General features: G+C 42.4%; 1 pseudogene across 1 annotated transcript; it reads right to left on the reverse strand.

Moving 5' to 3' along the window:
* Positions 1-723: 723 nt before the first annotated feature.
* LOC149862473 (T cell receptor alpha chain MC.7.G5-like) lies at positions 724-21,420 on the reverse strand (annotated as a pseudogene). Its single transcript, XR_016443191.1, has 5 exons — positions 21,342-21,420; positions 8,078-8,350; positions 6,074-6,124; positions 3,647-3,754; positions 724-2,417 (listed from the first exon to the last, which is right to left on the reverse strand). The product of XR_016443191.1 is annotated as a T cell receptor alpha chain MC.7.G5-like (transcript).
* Positions 21,421-21,991: the final 571 nt, after the last annotated feature.

The raw sequence follows: 21,991 nt of genomic DNA on the forward strand, positions 1-21,991 counted from the left end.
TTTTTCCCCATTCCATGAATGTTCCTGGCTTCCATTCACATCCAGTGTATTATTTCTGTCTTTTTCTCTCACCTTTGTCTGAGCTTCTGAGATGCTGATCAAAGCTAAGGCTGGTGATTACTGACTGCACGGGGTTGATGTTCCTGACAGCACCAGCTAAGGAGCTCTGGGTTTCTACAGGGCCTTGGTTTCCTGCGTTCATACTGAAACACTTCAAAATAAACGAGTTTAAATTTTATAAACCTATTTAATGAGAATTAGACCTTGTGACATGTACAGGCTCCCACTGACGGGCGTATTTTGAGAGTCAGGAAGGATTTTTTTCCCTAGATCAGGCTTAGGAAAGGTGAGAGGGGCCTGTGATTGCCTTCTTTTTGTAGTGTGGGGCATGGTCCTCTTCCTAGTTAATAGATACTTAAAAAAAACCTTAACAACTTCCAAGGTGTTACAATGACAATACCCTTGTCTTCTTGGCTTTTACCAGTAATATATTCATGGTGTATTCTTGGATAGGTCTCCTTGTAGTTGTGAGTGAGGGTTTGAAGTGCTGATTTGGGGGATTCCTTGTGGGTGATGAATGTCTGCAGATGTGGGAGACCATATTTTTTTAGTAGAAAAAAGTGTGACCTTTCTCCAAATCAATAATGATTCATATTGTCGTTACCTTCCTTCCCCAGCTGGAAAAAATGCTGCAGAGAGTGAGATGTACAAAGAACAAGAGACTTCACTAATCAACAAAGATCTTTAATAGCAGCGCGTGGCACTAGGTAGAGTACATGGTGATCTCATTGGTGCAATACAAAGACTCTGAGCAGGAATAAAAAATTCATATGAATAACTATACTTTTTTTAAAGACTAAACATGAGTAGATATACATAGTTTATACAACTCTAAAAATGATAAATGATATACTGGCAAAAGTCTATGGTTGAGAGAGAGAGAAAAGATAACAAAAATAGGATTAAAAAAGAAAAAAAGGGGAGAGGAAGAGAGGGAAATTCTAAACTGGTGTTGGTCTCTATGAATGGTGTCAATCAGAAGAAACTACTAGATTATCTAGTCCCCTATAATGAGCCTGATAACCTGTCCTTGATGAAAGCATGTATTTCAGAAGTTTGCTAAAATCAATGCAATTAAGCTGAATCACACCAGCAAAGAATCTAGCTCAAACTCTGAATAGTCAATGGCTGGAGAGTTGGTTACAAAGCATGTATGTGAGATTGTGCATGTGTATGGGCTTTGATAGTCATCAGGGCCAGGCAGGGCTGTGCTATGCCCCATTCTGATCTCCAAGAAGCAAGCAAAGGGATTTCTATTCCACTCCTGACTTTTGTCTCAAGACTTTATCTCCCAGCTGAGCTAACACTTGGCTCTTGGAAAGACACCTGCTGCTGGCTGAAAAGCTGCAAGTCTGAGAATCCACCCCATCCCTAAGGTGTTCCAACACTTAATTGCTCTTTACATGTTGTGCACAATGAGGCTTAATTTTCAGTCTGAAATGATCCAATTTCAATTTCAAACCATCTGCTTTAAAAAGCCTGGGGTTATTAGGAAACTACTGGTTAGCAATTTGCACAGGAGCCCACAAAAACTGCCTGTCCAAATCCCATCCATTGAATTTCAAGTGCAGGTTGTCTCCTGACTCCCCTTTGAAAATTCTGCTGGGGACAGAGGATTTGAGGCTGTGTTTTGGACTGAAATGAGAAATTCAGCATTAATTTCAGTGGGGAGTCAGTGCCCATTGAAAATATGAATCTTTCTATGCATCTGTTCCCCTTTCAGTTTCAAAATGGTTTCCTCCCTCATGGTTTTTTTCTTTCAATGAGCTCCATCCACTCCCATATACTTTTGGAGACATTTTTCTCAATTGCTTGATTTTTGCAAGATCATTGGAAATGGAAACGTTTCCATCCATAACACATTTGGCTGAAATGTCAAAGTATGATTAAAAAGTTGGTTCTAAACCAATTTCTTCAGCTTTGCAGGCTTTCAACAGCAAACAATTATTCCCTTCCTGCAAAAGTACTTTCTATAAAGTGGCAATTTAATGAGAATGGAAAGAAACCCACTTTCCATTGGAAAAAAAGCTTTTTTGACAACACCTGACAAGTCCAAATTAGTAGTTCCTTGCCTCACACAGGAAGGTAGTGAAGATGCATTGGTCAGCACATGGGAGTTGAGAGTAATGAGGGTTTTTGAACAATCAGCAAGGTCCTTATGAAGCATACTAAATTAAAAGCACTTCTTAAACGTTATATATGGTGAGCTGCATGTAGAGAGGTGACTGTTGACAATCAATACCCATTGGTATGGGGTTCGTTGGTTGCTCTCTGGGACAGTCTGGTGAGAAGAAGATAGGAGGGCGTTTGGTAACTCCCATCACTCTTGATCCCAGATATTCACATTTCTTTCACACCTGTAACAAGAAAGATTGAGTGCATTGGTTTATAATTAGCATTTAGCTAGGGGCTAAGCTCAGGAGTTCTGGCCAAGAACAAGTGTCCATTGTAGGGGGGAGGGGAGGGAATAAAAGAGGGAGAGAGGAAAAATATGTATCAGGAGCCAAACTTAGGGCTGAGATTTTTCCACACTTGGAAATTAATAGTAATTGAAATAGTAATTGAAATTCCAGTTTCCCTGGTTGGGCTTGAAAATGTAAAGGATGATGAAAGGTATTAACTGTGGTGGGACACATCTGTTTATCTGCTTCATTGGGCAAAACGTATGTTGCCTGTTGTCCTGCAGGGGCCGGATCCTGTAGGACAACAAGTGATGTGTTCTCCACTTGTCGGGATTCCCTGGGGTGTGTCTCTGTAAGCAGCAAAAGATGGAGTTTCCCACTTGCTCAGGACAGATCTCTGCCTATGGAAACACACCCTGGAGATTCCCCAGGGCATGTCTCTGTAAGAAGAGAAAACTGGACAGGTTTTCTTGAGCTTTCAGAGGCCCAATCCTGCATGGGAATTCCTGGGACATGCAGGATCAGGGCCCTCAAGCCCTGGGAGCACCTGCTTAGTGTGTCTGGAGAGCACTCTACTGTCATAACACTGCAGATGTCTGGTGCAATACAGTGGCACAACCTGATACGAGCTATGTTGTACCCACATGTTCTGGGCATTTGTGGTGGAACTAGGGGTATGAATGTCTGTTTGCCTGGATTGAAGGCAACATCTGTTTCCACCCTGAAAACTTACTGTATGGGCTAGATCAGTGATTCCCAACCTTTTTCTGCTGCGACCGGCTGCTGGGGGTGGAGTGCGACAGTGGCATTGTCCTAGGGGTGGGGGCGGGGGAGCTCCCAGCACACAGCTCATCCTTTGTGTGTAGTGCCACTGGCATTGCCCCCTCATTTGGGTCATGAGCCGAGGTTGGGAACTGCTGGGCTAGATGGATATGAGTAGGTAGGGATGAATAGATAGATACTCTGATAGACAAATGCTGAAAAAGAATGGGTTGCTTACAGAGATTATAAAGGATGGATAAATAACTGAAAGATAGGGACAGATTGTGGAGGGAAAGATGGATAGTGGGAGAATTACTCTGGAGAAGAGGCTGCTGAGTGGAATTTTATGTGGATAAATGCTTTGGAGAGCTGGATGGATCCATGATCCCACCCCTCTTCCCATCCAAGGCACTCCTGTTCACCTTAGCTCCTCCATGCAATGAAGGTTATGATCAGGTTGAATGCGACTCCCGTCAGGAAAATGACTTTCATGCCCAGTACCGTGAAGGACATCAAGTTCAGATGCTCATCTATAAAACAGCAGAAGAATTTAGGTCACCCAGAGATCAAAGCCATCCGTGCAAAACACCTGTATTCCTATTAGTGGGCAATAGGGGATGGGGCAGGATCGGTATCATGTTATTCCATTTGACATAAATGAATTTTAATTGGACCAGACGAATGAATATTAGTTGGACCAGGGAGAAAGGGTATGTGACCACGACTGTCCAGCTTTAAGCCCATTATCCAGTTAAAATGAGATATTATAAAGGGGCTGGACTATTCTCTATGGCCATGAGACTGGGGCATGTTCTTGGTGTATTTCTCTGTGTGCGTGTGTAGTATTTGTTTTGCTCATAAATGCACAAGCTCAATCAGTGGTTTAACTAGGGCAGGGTGACTAGGGCAGCCCCTCAAATGCTGACTCTGGGGGTTGGGTATGGGAACGGAAAGAATGGTTATTGCTAGATCATTGCGGCAACTTCCCTGAGTGACTGGCCACATCCTTTCGCTTCTGGGCCTAATTACTGTGTGAAAAAGTCTCTCTCTTTGGGCTTTGTTACATATTACATTTAGCACATTTTGTATTTAAATGATCCTAAGTATTTTATAAAGTTTTCTGAGCAGTTGCAAATTAACGCTTACTATGATTTAAATCTAGGTTACAGTATGTCACCAGAGTCTTGACCTGGCAACTCCCTGTCCCAGGACTGAAGCCTGAAAATCAACTTATTTTTCAGGCCTCTGCGTGGAGATCTCATGGAAGCTGCATGAAGACTCTGGGTATGGCATGGGGACTGGGAGCGAGAGCGGCACCCAGGCCCCACAGCCTGTGGGAACCTTGAACTAGCTCTTATGGTGTGGTGCAGGGCCTGAGACTTGCCCTCATGCCATGCTGGGCACCAGCCACGCCATGCTGGGGACTCCATGCTCATGCAGGGACTAGCCCTCATGCCATGTTGCTCCCAGCCCCTGCACTGCACTGGAGTCTTGAACTGGCAAAGCTCCTATGGTGGTGGGAACCTGACAAATGGTTTTTTGGGCTCCTTCCCCCATCCCAGTAGTAAGGCAGACTGAAGTTAGGGCAACATGTGTTGCCTAACACTAGTTGGAAATACTCCTCACCCAAAGGAGGTGTAACATGAAGCTGATCAGAGTTCCTGAGGCATGAGTTTTCATGCTGTAATGTGCAGATGCTTGTGGTTTCAATGTATTTAGTGCAAGGGTAACATCTAACACCCCCATCTGTAGACTGGGCTGTCTACAAGGAAAGAGATATTCATTTAACTCCTCCCCCCCCCCAAAAAAAAAAAAAAAAATCTGTTTGGATATTCTTTCCCCCTCCAACCAAAACCTGAAACATTTTTGTCAAAACTTGACAGCTTTGACAAAAAAATCCACATGTAGGCAGGGGATTAGGCCCAATGATCTGTTGAAGTCCCAACCCTAGCATCTGTGAATCTATGAAAACACCTGTTTTTGGATTAAAGGGGAGAAAATATTAGAGTAAGAAGCAGAAGATGGAAGACTATTTCTGTGGAAGGGTTTTGTTGGTTTGTGCAGCTCGGTACTAGTTTCAGGAGGTTCTGTTTTCTGTCTCTGGATGGGTGGGTGTTTTGTACCACTTCTCTACCTATATAAAGCCCATATGTATGCTGGAGGTGAAGGTTGGATTGTAACCCCACAGGGATCTCCAAGCTAGCTTTTAGTGAGCATAGGGTAACCACAGATAGCACACTCCACCCTGAAGTCCTGCTGCTGGGCCTTGTTACCCAAGCTACATAGACAAAACCAGCAAGGCACTGTATGCTGCAGCCTTGGATCCAACCGCAGTGTAAATATGGCCTCTGTCTTCAAGGTTGTGTGATATCTTTTAGTCTACTGGTAAGGGTTGGGGTGGGGATTGGTGTTTGTATTGATCTTTAAATGGGAATTAGATGCCTAGGTCCTTCTGGACCCTGCAAGAACCTGAATGCTTTTAGGTTTTAAAGTTCAGACTTTTATATGACTAATGCTAACTGAGCAAGGAGATGTGTGTCATGTGGACATACATGACTGAGCAAGGAGATGTATGTCATGTGGAAGAATGGGATGCATCTGAACTTGGGCTGGATGGATCTATTCAAAGAGGATGGGACTTCATTTTTTTTTTTCTAAGCAGCCTAAATGAAGCTTGCTGCTTAAGTCCCCTGGGAAGAAATCAGCATCTGATCCCCTTGGGTTCCTCCCCTCCACCCCCAAAATTCCAAGGCCAAGCCCTTGGCTTCAGCCATGCCACACATCAGGGAGTCTCCCAGCGTAGGATGGATAAAGACTTTCATCTGTGCCTGGACCTCTTATGTCTGTACCTGTCTCAAAGGTGTCAGACATCTCCATGGTTGTACACGTATCTTCCTCATCTGAAAATAAAAAACAACCACTTATTCAATTATTTGATGCTGAGGGTAGTTAAGCTTTGCAACAGGCTAGCTAGAGAAGCTGTGGAATTTCATTCCTGGAAATTTTCAAGAATAGGTTGGACAGACACTTGGCTAGAATTGTTAAGAGAGGGATGATCCTACCTTGAGCAGGGATCTGGGTTAGATAACCTTATGTGGATCTGGGTTAGATAACCTTATGTGGTCCCTTCCAGCCCTGCTTTCCTATGAATTTATTTCACTGTCTTTCAGTTCATTTCAATGCCAGTTTCTTATGATCATGCCTAGGGACCAACTGAGGACTGACCTCTGCTCTGTGAGGTGCTAAACCAATAGAAAATAAAGATTTATTGTTTCACAGGTTTTAAAGCCAGAGGCATTGTTTAGCCTGACTTCATATAATGCACAAGACCAATCACCCTTATATTAAACGTACCCATTTCTGTTCAACTAAATGAGAGGCAAGGATTTCTTAGAATTATGTAATTTATTGGAACAACTATGTAGTTGAGAGGAAAAGGCACCAAGTCTTGGTCTGAGGACATCAAAGAATACATTATATTCCTTGGAAATTAATCAATGATTAGTCATCTTACTCTTCAAAAATTTGCCCCAATATCTACTTCTGATTTCTCTACCCTTATCTGTCACCCACTGGTTCTTATTGTGCTGTTCTGTGTTGGTGTAGCACTTCAAATTCTCCTTATTAAAGGTAAGTATCACACTGCAAGCAAGTCACCTCTCAACATTTTTAAACAGTCCACCCTCCAGGAGGGTGGTGGAAACTCCATCCTTGGGGGCTTTCAAAACCCAGCTAGACAAAGCTCTGGCTGGGATGATCTGCTTGGGGCTGGTCCTGCTTTGAGCAGGGGGTTGGACTAGATGACCTCCTGAGGTCCCTTCTAACACTAACTTTCTATGATTCTATGATTCCACCCAATGGCATCTCTGGCTCTCAGATTATTGCCTCCTTGTATGCTCTCCAGCTCTTCAACACTTTTTAAAAAAAATGAGAACATACAGTTTCCGTGAGATGGTCCACTGTCTGTCTTGTTAATGCTGAGCGAGAGAAACACCATGAAATGCCAGTGTCTATTTTTGAGAGGTGTTGCATAGCAAACTGAACTGGTGAGGAAATCACTGTTTGATTAATGCTGAACAAGGGCCTACAGATTCTGTCAAAGCATCAACATTGTCGATGATAGTGGGAAGAAAAATAGACAGAGAGAGAGATGTGTGATAACAAGGGTAAGAAAGATAGGCAAGAATGGGGGTGCTTATTGCATATCAGGTTATAGGAAAATGCCCAATAGTAAAAAAGTAATTATTTAAGTAGTTGGTAAGTAGCCAGTACTAGTAAAAATAATGAATATGCAAGAAACAAAGGGTACATAAAATAGTTTGGGAACAAAGGGTCATTGGACTAGTGGATTACTAAACTACTGAAACATGACCCTAAATGTCCCAGTGAGACCCAGAACTGCCTGATCAATGGAATATGGAGCAAGGCTTGCTTGCAAGTTAACTAATGCATTTCTTAGTATAAGGGTGTGTGCTGTCTGCTAAATAAACCTACATTATTGGAGGAGAAACACCTGTGTCTTGAGCATTCTCTCTCAACAAGCCACTGGCTCCTCAATCCAAGGGGCTGGGGCAACAAGAGAACAAACTCTCTACTCATTCTTTGTACATACGAAGATTACATTATGTCCCGACCTCACCTGAGTTTTGGCCAGAGCATCACACTGGGCAGTTTGCCCACAACCACCCCTAAACACTTCCCAACCTCTCTGCTTCCCAGGAAACAGTGTTTTCACCATAAGACTGAACTCTGTTCCTTCTCAGGCTCCACTGTGTCCCAAAGCTTGGTCCCTTCATCAGTTACCACCCACCTGAGGTATAGAGAGGAAATCCTGCTCAAAATTCCCCATTTACCTTCGGTACTCTCCGGGCACGTGGCTGAGAAGTCCAATGAATATTGAATTTGACCATCAAAGTCAGATTTGAACCAGTGCACTCCTCCATAGCTGGCTTCCTTCTTGCTGCTGTCTGGGTTGCTCACTTCGACAATGGAGCTTTGAAATGGCAGAGTTGTGGAGTCGCTAGTGATGCTGACATTGTTAGGGAAGTAGTCTGTGATAAGACAGGCTGAAATACTTGTTTCAGGGGACTTCAGCTTGTAGATAGAAGGAATAGAATTCTAGAGGTCTGGAAAAGAAGAAAAAAAAATCAGATGGCATGGTCAGCATAACTCTGGTTTCTTGAGAAATCCTCCTCTAGTCCTGGAAAACATGTAGACAATAATCAAGTCACCCCCCTTAGGCTTCTCTCAGTTCGCCTGAGCAGATGGAGCACCTATACTCTTGCTTCCCTGTCCTTTAATTATTCTTACAGTTCCCCTCAGAACCCATTTCCCCTGCTACGGCTTAAGGCTGTTGTTCCTAGTCTTGTCCATTATGGCCATAGGAAAAAAAAAGCCCATCTCCATCCTCCCTGTAATTGCCCTTCAAGTATTTAGAGACTAATCAAACATTATCCATCAGCATGTATTGAGCCAAACGCCCGTGTTTATGTCAGGAACAAGAAGCAATAGACTTTCTCCACCCCCACAATCCATCACTAGCCCAACATCTGACGTTTGCACTACTGAAGTGACATAAGGTAAGTAGGAAACTTGCTTCTGTCTTCATTCAATAATATTTGGATGCTTTGGGCTGCTTCCAAGATACCAGCTATACCAGATCTATATTTCACAGTGTATTCCCACAAATTGGCCATTGAGCCCATAACTTCTGCTTGAGCTACAGGATACCTTCAAAGAGGGAACCAGTCTCAAACAGATGCTGAAGATGGCTGCATGTTCCTAATGGATTAAGGCAGTGAGGCTGACATTGTCCTTGGGGACACCTAGGTTCAGATTTTATTATATCTCTTGGGCATCTCAAAGGACTTAGCTGCCTAAGGTGTTATTCTATCTTATCTTGTTCTGGTTCCTGAACAATCCAATAGTGCATCAACTTTTGTAATACACCAGGTCATCTGGCCCTTAAGAGAGTCACAAACAAAGCAATGAGGAGGATAGTGATCTACCCAGCTATTAACTGTTTTTAGTATTAACTGTTTTTAAGGAACTCAAGCAAGGTGAAACAGAATTGCACTTGGGCATCTTATTCCAGTTACACGCCTAATAGGTAGAACAGAATCTGGCACCTATGTCTTTTTCCCTCAAAATCTCTCCCTAAGGGAAGACTTAGTTGCTAGGCACTGCCACCCATGGGATCCCTTTTTGCAAAAAGGAGGTTGCTGTGGAAGCCACTATCTGCTACAGCTCTCCTTCACCAACCTCAAATGTAGAGCAAACCAAAGCCTCAGCCTTAGGATGCAGCATACAGACAAGTCTGGAGGCTGTGCCTACTCACTGGGTTCTGCTGTAACTTCCGTTCCTCTGCCAAAAGCCAATTAATAACTGTTTCCAATGAAAGTATCTTGCCAAGGGCCCTTATAAAAAGATGGTATAACCTTCTCCGCACCCCCCATAGGCTTATATAATGGAATAGAGGAAGCTCCTATTGATTTATTTCCTCACACTCCAGTAAAAGTTGGTTCTGTTCACTTTATAGCCCAAGAAGGTAGGATTAAGGGAAAATGTCTGTTGTTGAAGCTATTGACTGGTGACCTGGGAAACCTATGCTGCATTCCTGGCTTGGTTACATATTCTGTTTGTGACCTTAGTCAACCTCTCTTGCCTGTGAGTTTCAAGATTGAATTGATGTGTTTGATATTTCCTGAGTTAAAAGTGTTTGATAAGTCCTGAGTTAAAAAAACTGAGCTAACTGAACATCAAGAAAAAAATTCAGATCTGGTTAAGAATATTTCCAGTTGGTCACCAAAAGACTCTCTGTCCTTTGGTTGTCTCTCTTTGTAACATGGGGTCAATGACACTGCCCTACATGTCAGGGGTCCAGATACTGTGGTGGCGAACGTCGTAGAAAGGCATTTGATAAACAGCAGTTTACTCCCCAGTTGAAGTTCTCATCACTGCCCGTGGAAGAACACTCCACTAACTAGTAGACCCCTGGCTCTTGGGAACCTTCTTCTGATGTTCTTCATAGGCTTTCATTTAAGGAAACCTCTGTACAGAATCATCTGTCTTCTCTACATGTCTTGTCAGATACCCAGGTGATATGTTATTTCATAGCCACAATCACTTTGCCTAGCAATAGACATTTCTTTCTTGCAGTCTTGCTTCAAAAAGTCACTTGCCCTAAAGCCTACCTCTGTGTTCTCTGATTTTTCTAGGTATTACCTTGTCTTTGCCAGCTTCATGAGGAAAACCCCCAGAATTGTTGCTTTCTTATCCATATTCTATACTGAATTTGACATGGTGGGTGCCCTTACTGATCTCTGTTTATGAATGGAGAAGTTTCAGGGGTTAGGTACTGGGGAAAGAGAAATGTGGGTTCAGCAGGGGGGAAGAAAGATGAATGAATGAGTGTGTGCTAAGTGTGCGTGTGGGCCTGTTAATCAATCCTCTCTCTTTATACACAGACACCTTTCCTGCCAATATTGCAGGAGATGAATATCATGGAGGAAAAGGAGGGACGGATAAAAATAGTGAGGTAGGTAATAAAGAGGGATGTGTATGTAGACAGTGCAAGGAAAGAAGGCATAGATTTTTAATAAAAGATCTACAGCTCTTGGGCCATGAATAATTGCTTCCCTGACCATGTGCAACATCTCCAAAATCCCCAGCAGTAGCAGAATTGTGCATTTCCACTCTCTTTCTGAATGTGCAGAACTTCTGCAGACTCTCAAGCAGATAAAAAATAGAGGCTGGTTTCTGCAGACAGCACTAGCAGTGGTACCAAAGAAGTGTTTTGCTTCTTAGGCATGCTCAGATTGGATCTCTCTGCTCCAGCACTGAAGGCTGTTTTCCCGTAACTGCCCACAATGGCCACACCTTGCTATGAAACTTTGTAGATAGCTCATATTTACCCAAAAAAGTAGCATAACCACAGCCCTAGCACCCACGTTTCCTTGTTATTCTCAGTCTAGGTGCACAGACTCATAGCTAAAGCTGCTGAATTTATGGTTCTTAAGGTCCTTATCTGCAGAAGAGATGCAGAATGAACTGTGCTGTTGCAAGCAATACAAAAACATCCCCTACCTAATTTACCAGAACAGTCCTTGTACTAGTTGTTGAGCAGGCTATATAAAAAGCCAGCTCTCAATGGCAACTTTAAGGTAGAGGACCTCTGTTCAGTTGCAACTTTGAGCCACCATGGAGAACTTCCAGCCAGACTATAACATGCAACCATATCTCCATTTCCCTTCGTCTCCATGCCAACCATTCCTGCCCCAACAAAAATAAATACAGCTGGGTTGGAACAGTGGTAGCCTTAGGGTTGTTGGGGCCCTGGGCAGGACAGTCATTTGAGGCACCATAGAGGCTAATTTTGATGATCTATAAGCAAGTCGGACATTTTCAATTACTACTTCACTTTGCCCTATCCATGAAACTGCAATGAAAGTATCTTCATATAATATTGATAATAGAAATATTAAGTGTTATTAATTTTTATTTTTATAGCGTGTAGGGTCCCAAGCGGTTGCCTGGTTTTCCCTTCCCTAAGCCTGCTACTGGTTGGAATTTACTTCTTAGAACTGAAAGCTGTTTCCCCAACTCCCACTCCATGCCCACACGTCTCTGCAATCCAGGGTCAGGTTAGAATTATTACCTTACCAACAAAAAAAGCACTCCATATCTTATTCCCAGTTTGTCCCCCTCAAACCAGTGCCCTGATCTGGAGCCAAACCTTCCCACACCCAGTGAGGCATCCATACATAGGGATTTCACCCAAAAAGGTATCAAGTACTTTAGCATTTGAAAACACAAAGACGTTGCCTAATTTATGGGGATTTATTGTTACTTTAATTCTTTTCCTAAAGAAAAGTTTGTAATCTCCTCCAGAATATGCACTCAGGCAAATGGCCTTACAAAAGCACCCGAGATCTTATCCCAAACTGCTAATACCAAATGGCCACTTTGGGCCAAGTTAAACACTGCCACAGAAATGTATATTGCTCTTCCTCTTTCTTGCTTCAGATTTTATTATGCTATTACAAATTGCAGTCCTTTTCCACTGCTTGCTCCTGGCCTCACCTCACAATGAAGATACAAATCTCATTTTGTGATGCCATACTGTAAACATGGAGTCTGGTGTCATAAATGCAGCACTTCATTTTTCTCTACTTTTAAAGTGCTTAGCTGAGCCACGCATGCAATTTATCCTCCAAGACCCTTCCACAGATGCTTTTTGCAGTGGAAACACAGGCTCAGAAAGACTACAGAGAAAAATGTGGCCACCATCTCATTGAAGTTCAACAGGATTGAAGTGTCTAGGTCCCTAAGATTCTTCTAACAATTCCTAAGCAAAGTGACCCAAGATTGCACGGCGGAGCTCAGGCAGAGCCAAGAACTGAACTTCAGGGTGGTATCTCAAATTGGCCTGTGTGTTCTTCTGTGTCATGTCTCCAGGGTCATGTTTCTCTAACAGTGGTCAGTGCTATCTCCTTCTGTGCGATGCCAGAGATAGAATAGAGTAGTTTGTTGAAAAGATGGCATTAGGCAGAATATTCCACCCCAAGGCACCTACATCAAACCGTATAACATAATCCCCTTTTGGGGTGGGGAAGAACTAGAGTATGTTGAACCTGTTCCATCGCAATGCTTTTTTTTTTTTTTTTTTTTTTTTTTTAGGTAGAAAATGGAAAATTTCAGGAAAAGAACAGTTTCCTCTGAACAGCTTTGCATCAAAGTTTGCATCTAGCTAGGTTTAAAAACTTCAGTCCTAAGGAGTACTGCAATTAGGAAACTTACTTGGGAGGACTGAGAGGTCTGTACCAGCTCCAAAGGTCAGTTTTCTAGCCCCAGTATCTACACCACAGTTTGAACCATTGCAAATATCCTGCTCCAAGAATGAGTCACAGAGACATCTGGGGTAACCTGACTTTATGCAGCATAAAATAGCGACTTAAATGTGAACTGGGTGGATTCTCCAAGTGTTCTCTCAGTCTTACGTTTTTATCTGAGCCTTCATCTTATGGGGGGGGGGGGGGATATCGGTACCTCATACTCATACCCATTTTTACCATTTTTTGCCATTGTATACATAAAGAACCTGACAAAGATTAGGCTGAAACTGCCAACAGTACCGATTACTGTTGTCTCCTTATTTCCTTTACTCCCTTAATCATCTGTATTCATCAATGATCTTTTCTCATACATTCAATAAAGGCAGTAGAACTGAATTTGATATTCTCCATCTTATGTCCCATCCACAAAATCTCCTTAGCTATATGCGTCTGCCTTGAGTGTATATATCTATCATCAAGTACCCACTGTACTCTGGTATCATCACACACTCTTCATGGCCTGCCCTTTTCTGGCTCACACTTACCTGGGGTGACACTTAATCGAGTCCCACTTCCAAATGTGAGTTTAATATTTCCACTACCATAATTTGCACCCTGGGGGAGTTCTTTACAAAAACTTCCTACACAACATTTGTATGTTCAGGGATTCTGCACTCAGCTAAGTGTTTTGAGAAGCCTTCCCACTCCTGAAACCAAGGAGAGGTAATTGCTTTGTTTACATTATTTTGCCATTATTCAAAATTGAACATTGAATTTTTTTTAAATTTTCAAAAAGCCCTCAGCTTCTTTTAAAATGAATTTTCAAAAATTAAATCAAGTCTTTGCTTTCAGTGACCAATTTTGATAGGTTACATTTATTTCATGCTAGGTTTCAATTTTTAATTTGCCATTCTGTTTTCAAAATGGTGTTTTTCCTAACACCCCTCCCCCCCACAACAAACACCCATTGTTAACTTACACAGCAACTAGCCATCCTCCTTTTCAACCAAACATCAACTTGGCTGCATTTTAAATTCTTTAAAAAAATGAAAGATGGGAATCCATAGCAAGAATAGATTTGGTTAGAGTACATCTTAGCCCTCCCACCCCCAGTGCTCCTTCCTGCCCATGGCAGGGGGTTGGTCTAGATGATCTGTCTAGGTCCCTTCCGACTCACGTATTCTGTGATTCTATGGTTCTGTTATGACCTGTCAGGTCTCCAAATACCTTGGGGATGGGGATAGTATAAAAATCATGAACATCAAATGTTAGTCATCTAGCTTATGTTTTATTTCTGAACAGCTTATAACAATAAAATAAATGATAATTACTTTAATAATTATAGACGATTATGTAATCCTACTAGTCAATAGCTCTCAGATCCAGGGCTTACAACTGCCTATAACACCTTCTATTGATAGGCTTATAGCAATCCACACTGCAACATGCTGATATTATCTACTAATTATTAAACACTGGACATTATGGCTATGTTTATAAATCAGGATCAACATATCTATCCACAACTCCTTCTTCCTGCAACCTCTCATCTGCCATGAAATATATATTGCCACGCCAGTACCAAAATCTGGCATTTCACACACACTCAGATATCCTTGATATTCTGGTTGCATATTTTCAAACAGGCCTAAAGGAATTAGGAACCTTAAGTTCCACTGAACTACAGTGAGAGCTGGTTGCCTCTTCCCCTTTGGTCTTTGAAAACTGTTATGTCCTACTCACCTGGCTTGACTGTCAACCTTGTGCCCTTTCCAAATGTGAGCTTATTGACTCCACTTCCATAATTCATACAACCCAGGAAGCCTTTGCAAGAACGTTCCTATGTGAGCTGACCCTAACTCAAAATTCTGCCCTTGCTGAGAGTTTCTACAGACTGCTTTCTATTTTGGATGCTGCATCTGCTTCTTACTGGATTTTCTGTGCATCTATGATGGATCCTCTAGTTTCACAGTCCCCTGGGCACTGGATGTGGAAGAAACTCCTATGCTCGTAATCTGACTTTGCCTACTCACTGATGGCTAGTGTGGAGGACAAGGGTGGTTTTAAGGTGGGGCTGGGAACTAGGGAGACATAGGTCCAACTTCCCACTCTGCAAATGACTCTGATTTTCAGCAGGTCACAAAACCAAGCATTTTCATAAAAGCGCTTTGGTTTACAGAGGCACTTTTCATTAAAGCCATCTATCCGGCAGCCAAAGAATCAGAGCAGATAGTTTTATTTCTAAAGAAACATCAAGAGTAATACTTACTTGGAGTAACAAAGAGTTTTGTCCCAGTTCCAAAAATAAGCTTTCCAAACCCTTGATTAGCACAGTGATATCAGCCTCTACAAAATGCAGGGTGTAAAGGAAGGGACACCCTCCACCTGCTCTGGTTTCCGTGACAAGCAGTATGCAACAGCTTTCTAGATGAAGCAGGGCAGGGAAGCACATTGTTTGCATTATTAAGTAAAAAGGACTAAACAAATCCTTGGGGGAATATTTTGGGAATTATTTACTGTTGGCCCAGGAATTGGGGAACAGACCAAATGACTTCTGAAGAATGCACTGTATTTAAAAGCTTGTCAAAGCCTATACCAACCATGCACCTGGGCTAATAAAAGATGTTACCCACAAAAATCCTTGTCTTTCACATATCTCCTTAACTATCATGGCTACAATAGTTTTCTAATACTATCAAGTGACTTCAGTAAGTCAATGATATGATGGCAAGAAACAACCCCTAAGAAAATTTTCTAAGTGACTAATTGATTTAGCCCACCTGGCCTGACAGTAAGCAAGGTCCTCTTGGTAAATGTCACCTTAAACCCTCCACTTCCAGAATTCACATTGCTCAGGAAGCCTTTGCAAGAACTTCCTTGATAGCATTGACCTCAGTTACAATTCAGGCACTCAGCTAAGGTATTTCCCAACTGTTTTTTTCTCTGTGCCCATGATAGACCTAATCTGGGCTTAGTTACTTCCATCCCCAATTCCCATGTGATGCTATTTAGTCTCATCCCCTGGGGTTTCTACATTTTACCATATGTACAGTAGCCTATGAAAAGGGCAAATTATTTTCTAGCCGGGATGGTACTGAAGAATTCCATATTGCCATTTCCAGCGTTGCCACAGCCTCTGATGACCTTGTGTAAGTTACTTAGGTTAACAAATTCAAAGCTGCATGCAGAACCAAGGTGCAAGATTTCCCATTCAAGCTTAACCCTTGATGCTGAGAGGCTAAAGGGAGGAAATGCATCAAAGACGTATGCATGGGTCACACTCACTTGGGAGAACAAGGAGCTTGGTCCCAGTTCCAAATACAGGTATCCATGCCCCTGAGCTACCACACTGTGACACAAGCCTCTACAAAATGGAGGTGACTATCTCCAGTTGCTCTCCATAAAAGGTCATGACAGTTTTGTTTTGCTATGTCTAAACCAGCAGTTTTCAATCTATTTTCATTTGTGGACACCTACAAAAATTTCAAATGCAGGTGCATTGAAGTGTGAGTAAGTGTCAGTATTCACATACTTTTGATTGCTCATAGTCATCCTTTAGATATTCTGCAGACCCCCAGGAGTCTGATGACCACAGGTTGAAAACAACTAGGCTAGACTCTTACTGCAGCCTCAGCAAGTTTGTTTGGGTGCATCCACACAAGAATGCAAGGTCCTAAGGTATGTGTTTTTGGGCCAGATCCAATTACAGTCATTAGATGCCTAAATACTAAGGCATCTATGCATGATGCCATTCCATCCTGCTTGAATGCATGCACATTCATTAGTGCAAAAGGGGAGAGGCTGTCCTCATTGGCTTTTTTGACTCAGCCTAAGAGGATGGAGTTTAGTGAAGCTATGGAAGATCTATACCAGTTGTGGATCTGGCTTCAATGGCACCAAAGTCCTATGTACTCCAGTTGGGGAGCGGGGAGGGAGGAGGAATTCTGACCCTTTTCCCCAAGTGGAACAGCAATGATTTAGCCCATCTTGGAATTTGATCCATTACTATCATATTTTCTCCCACTGCTTATTTCCAAATCAACTGACTTTTTTTTTTTTTTTTTACTCACAGGGTTCTATAGCTAATCTTGTTCCAGTCCCGAAGAGGAGTTTATAACCTGCACCTTGATTCACACTGTGCTACATGGCTCATCAAGAACACACATCCTGAAACTGCACACAAGAGATCCATGTATAAACTCATCCTTCACCCTTTCCATCATCTCAGCAACCTCTCCAAGATTCATAGTTTCACAGCTGTTAGGGGCTGGAAGGGGCCTTACAGATCATCAGGTCCAGCCCCCCTGTATTTGGGCAGGAGAGACCACTGGAGTCAGTTGACCCCAGCAAGATGGGCGTCTCCTCACACCATCAAAGGTTCTTTCCTGGGCACTTCCCTCTCTTGGGAAAAAGAGGAGTAGGGCTGTTCCTATGCACCACATTAAGCATTCTGAGAGTTATTGGAAACTTACTGGTCTAAATGAAATAATGGCCAATTTTTGCCAGATAGGGAATCTAGCCATGGGGTCCAATAAAGAGATGGATTACTTCTACTAGTTGAAGCTGGATGCTTAAATCCATTATGCTCCTTTGAGTTGCTTAGTCCAAGTCATTCATGGACCTTGTGGTGGCCCTTCTGCACAAAGATTTCCATTCGCATTGAGAGATGATGATCTCTGGACCACAGACAGACCACAGATAGATCAGATGGACTTTTCTGACTCCTTCCAGGTACAATTCAACCATCTCTATCTCACTTTGGCAAGTATCAGAAGATACCCTGTGCTAGAACCAGGCTAAAGTTCCTGTTATTAGGACAGATTTACTGTACTTCAAAAATCTTGAATCATGCAGAAGCAATTCCCTACCACTTCAGAGCACCTATGGTTATCCTGGGACATCCTGTTCAAGTGTCCATGACATAGATTCCCGAAGAGGCATATACAAGCTTAAAAAATGATAAACATATACCTGGAGAAACCATGGGTTTGGTCTCAGCTCCAAATATGAGTGTCTGGGCACCTCCCATATTCATATTGTGACCTACACCTCTATAATATCAAGGTCATGGAGCTCTTTGGGCTGAATGCAAGGCATTATACTGAATGCATCCCATTATACTGGGGATGAGCCATCAAGGGAAGATGATGGAAGTCCCATTTCTAGAATTGGTCAAAGGACCTGTCATAGTTTCATAGTTTCTAGGGTCAGAAGGGACCTGAGCAGATCATCGAGTTCGACCCCCTGCCATGGCAGGAAAGAGTACTGGGGTCAAACGACCCCAGCAAGGTGTCTGTTTACACATCTTTTATTTTATCTGTGGTATCTCTGTATCTTCCCATCTTGTTCATCCATCAAGCCACCTGTCCTCATATCTAAGTACTGCCCTATCTTATCATATCTTTGGGAGGCAAGTCTCTCACCTTTACAGAAATGGTGTTTCCCCGGTTTTATCTCATCACTTCCAATCATCTAAGCAAGCCAACAGTCCCACCTCTACAACTCTCTATCCCTCATTTCACAGGTCACTTATTTGGTCTCATAGTCCTTTCTCAAATAGTCTGTTCTTTTCCCAAAAGATTCACTTATTTACTGTTGCTCACAAGTGGTTGGTGATGAAAGACAAACCTTATCACTCCAACTGTATTTGTCAAGTTAGACAACTCCAAGCTAACAGTGTGATTTTGGGTATCAGCTTTCTGGGACAGGGATTGCTAGACAGGGATTGTCTTTTAAAAAAAGAAAAACTAATGGGGTCCAGTTGTTTATCTGGGGTCTTTAACATTACTGCAATCAAAATAGACCAGAATGCTACCTTTATGAATTGTTATGCAGTCATTGCTATGTTGTGACAAATAAGAATGGCTGCGACTATGCAGAATGGTGATACACAAAGATCACTGCAATTACAACTCTATGAATAATAGATTCTTCTTTTTGCTGACAGTTCCAATATCTCAGAATAAAAATTCATTTCAGGACAAGACCACACAAATACATTTTTTTAAATTTATATCTTTTCTTTTTTTAAACAAGTATTTGCATGAAATTGACACAAATATGTAAAATGTTTGTGTCACTGAATCTGCATTGTGCCCTTTCCAGCAAGTGTTTCTGCCCAGCTCTCACCAAAAAGACTAATTCCTTCCATTATATTAGGTATATGACACCTTGTTGCCATAGTTTCTGGGAGCCTCACAAAACTTTAATGCAGCAGCTCTCATAAATCTCCAGTCGTAGGCAAGAAACACTACTCTCATTTTAAATATGGACACTGAAGACAGAGAGAATGAAAGACTAGTCTGGAATCCCATAGTGAATCAGCAACAGGGTAGAGAATGGGATTTAGGAGTTCTGACTCCCAATATAGGGTTTGTAACTGCTCTTGCCATAAATAAGCATGGAATTTGATTGCTTGGGGCAAAAGCCCTTCCTCTGAAGCTGGCAACTCTCAGACCCAGGACACTGGATCTGTTGAACAGTTGGTGAGATTCTCCATTCATGACTTCTTGCTTGCTCTTCCACCTCAGAACTGGAAAATACTTTGTCTTTCCATTTTAAAAGCTTCCAGGGTATGGGCAACATCTTTATCTGTATAAACAAGATCCTCAGCATCTCTGAGGTCAGAAAATTATATCATCTGAGGACCAGCAGTGGTTCTTCCCTCATCTACAACTCTGGACAGAGGTGAAAAAATTAAGCTAATGGGAAACCATTTCCAATGGGCTCAAAAGCAGATGGGAGAAGGAGATGATTTGGGAAATTAAATGTACCTGGAGAAACCACAAGCATGGTCCCTGCTCCAAATGAGAGTTTCTCAGACACATCATCCACACTTTGATAGACATTGCTACAAAATGGTAACACTCTGGGAATAGGTATCAAAGCTACATCAAAGCACAACTAGCTTGTACCAAGCACTGGAACACTCCCCAGTGGAAAGAGGGCATCCTGTTTTCTGTGGCAGGGCAAAACTATGCCTTTTGCTGTCCCACCATCAGTGTCTGCCTGTCGTTGGCTTGTTGTTATTACCTCTTTAATTTCATTCACAGTACATCCATCTTTGCTGCAGGCAAAGGTTTGGCTGGAAGTCATGTAGACATCCCTACAAGGTAGGTATGAGCAGTTGTCATGGCAGGAGAGACTAAAAGGCTAAGACTTCAATTTGGAAAGAAGAAGGCTGAGGGGAGATAGGATAGAGGTCTATAAAATCGTGAAGGGTACAGATCAAGTAAACAGGGAACTGTTGGTCATCATGTCCCAGAATACTAGAACTAGTGACCGCCCACCGAAATTAGTCAGAAATAGGTTTAAAACTAACAAGAAAAAGTCCTTTTTTACACAACATGTAGTTAACTTGTGGAATTCATTGCCACAGGAGGTGGTAATAGTAGGTTGCATAGCCAGGTTCAAAAAGGGATTTGACAAATTCATGGAGGATAGATCTTTTAATAGCTGTTGAACAGAACATTGGAGATGTTTCCTCTGGCATGTCTAAACTGATAAGTGGTGGACTCAAGGGATGGTAATGAACAGCGGACAGATCACTTTAGATGTGCCTAGTTCAATGTGCTCCCTCTCAAATGTCCACTCCTGCCACTGTTGAAATAGTATACTGGGTTAGATGAACCACTGGTCTGACCCAGTACGGCACTTACATTCTCAACTAACTTGGATGCCCACATCAGTGCAGCTTCAACAGCACAGATCACATTTACCAATGTATTCACCCACCTTCTTGGGTGGGTTTTGCCACCAAGGCTGGGCCTATACCAAAGTTGGTGTAGCTAGCAGTGCCTGCACAAGCTAGTTTAAAGCCATATTAGAAATATCTGCCTGAGCTACAGCCTCATTTTGGCAACATAGCCATACCTGATATTTAATCCTGTCCATCCGTCCAGTTGTGGTAATTATCTGTGTGTGTCTAGGTATTTAGATAGCTGTCTTCCCCATTTGAGAGCAATGCATGACTATCCAGTCCCTTGCCATTAAGATGCATCAGGCTGTTACCCTTGTGCTCAGCTCAGTCCAATCACTTCTTAACATTCTTCCAAACAAACTTCCCCTAGAGCTTCAGTATCAAGTCCCCGATACCCTTCATCGTTCCATGTTCTTAATTTAAATGTATCACTAACAGGGTGCCATTCAGGGATCTATTTATCCATCTATTGGCTTTGGCTCTTCTCCTTCCATTTACAGTGTCCATCCAGCTAGCCATCCATGAGCAATTTCATTTGAGATCTATGTATGCCCATCTCCATGCTATCTATGAGAAGTTACTTACTGGGTGTCACCTTTACTTGGGTCCCACTTCCAAAGATGAGCTTCTGCCCTGCACTTCCATAGTTCCCACAGTGGTCCATAGTGCTACACAAACCCTGATGTCCTGCACCCACCGTGGCATCCTCATCTGAGTTTCCCCATGATGACTGAAGCTATAGGTGCATCTGTGTTTTATAGTAGCTCTGAGACCTCACCAAATTAGAACTGCAACCCTACTGTGTTACAAAGAGAGTGACATGCATGTACGAAGGCATGGTCCCTGTGTCTTGAAACTGGACTAGATGGACCTGCTCATGAAACACGAGAATCCCCATTTTCCTCATCCTGAGACCTGAACCACTTTTCTGTGAGTCCTTCTTGGAACGAATCAGGGACAAGCTGTAAACAAAGCATTCAAGACACTCAGGAACTCAAACCACATTAAAGCATTTTTCCAGCCCTTATGTCCCTTAAAAATTCTAGTATCAACACTACTGACCAGGTCCTCAAATGGGGTGGATTCATGTAGTTCCACCAAATTTGGTGGGATAATAGAACTGTGCTAACCTACACCAATAGAACAGGTCTATCCTTGGATACAGTTCTCTGCCTAATAGAGCTTTGTAACAGGCTTAATGGGGTAATCCCTTCCAGAGTGGCAAATGCAAATTT

The sequence above is a fragment of the Crocodylus siamensis genome, chromosome 6, assembly GCF_052110815.1.
Source record: "Crocodylus siamensis isolate JL-2025a chromosome 6, ASM5211081v1, whole genome shotgun sequence".
Classification (NCBI taxonomy): Eukaryota; Metazoa; Chordata; order Crocodylia; family Crocodylidae; genus Crocodylus; species Crocodylus siamensis.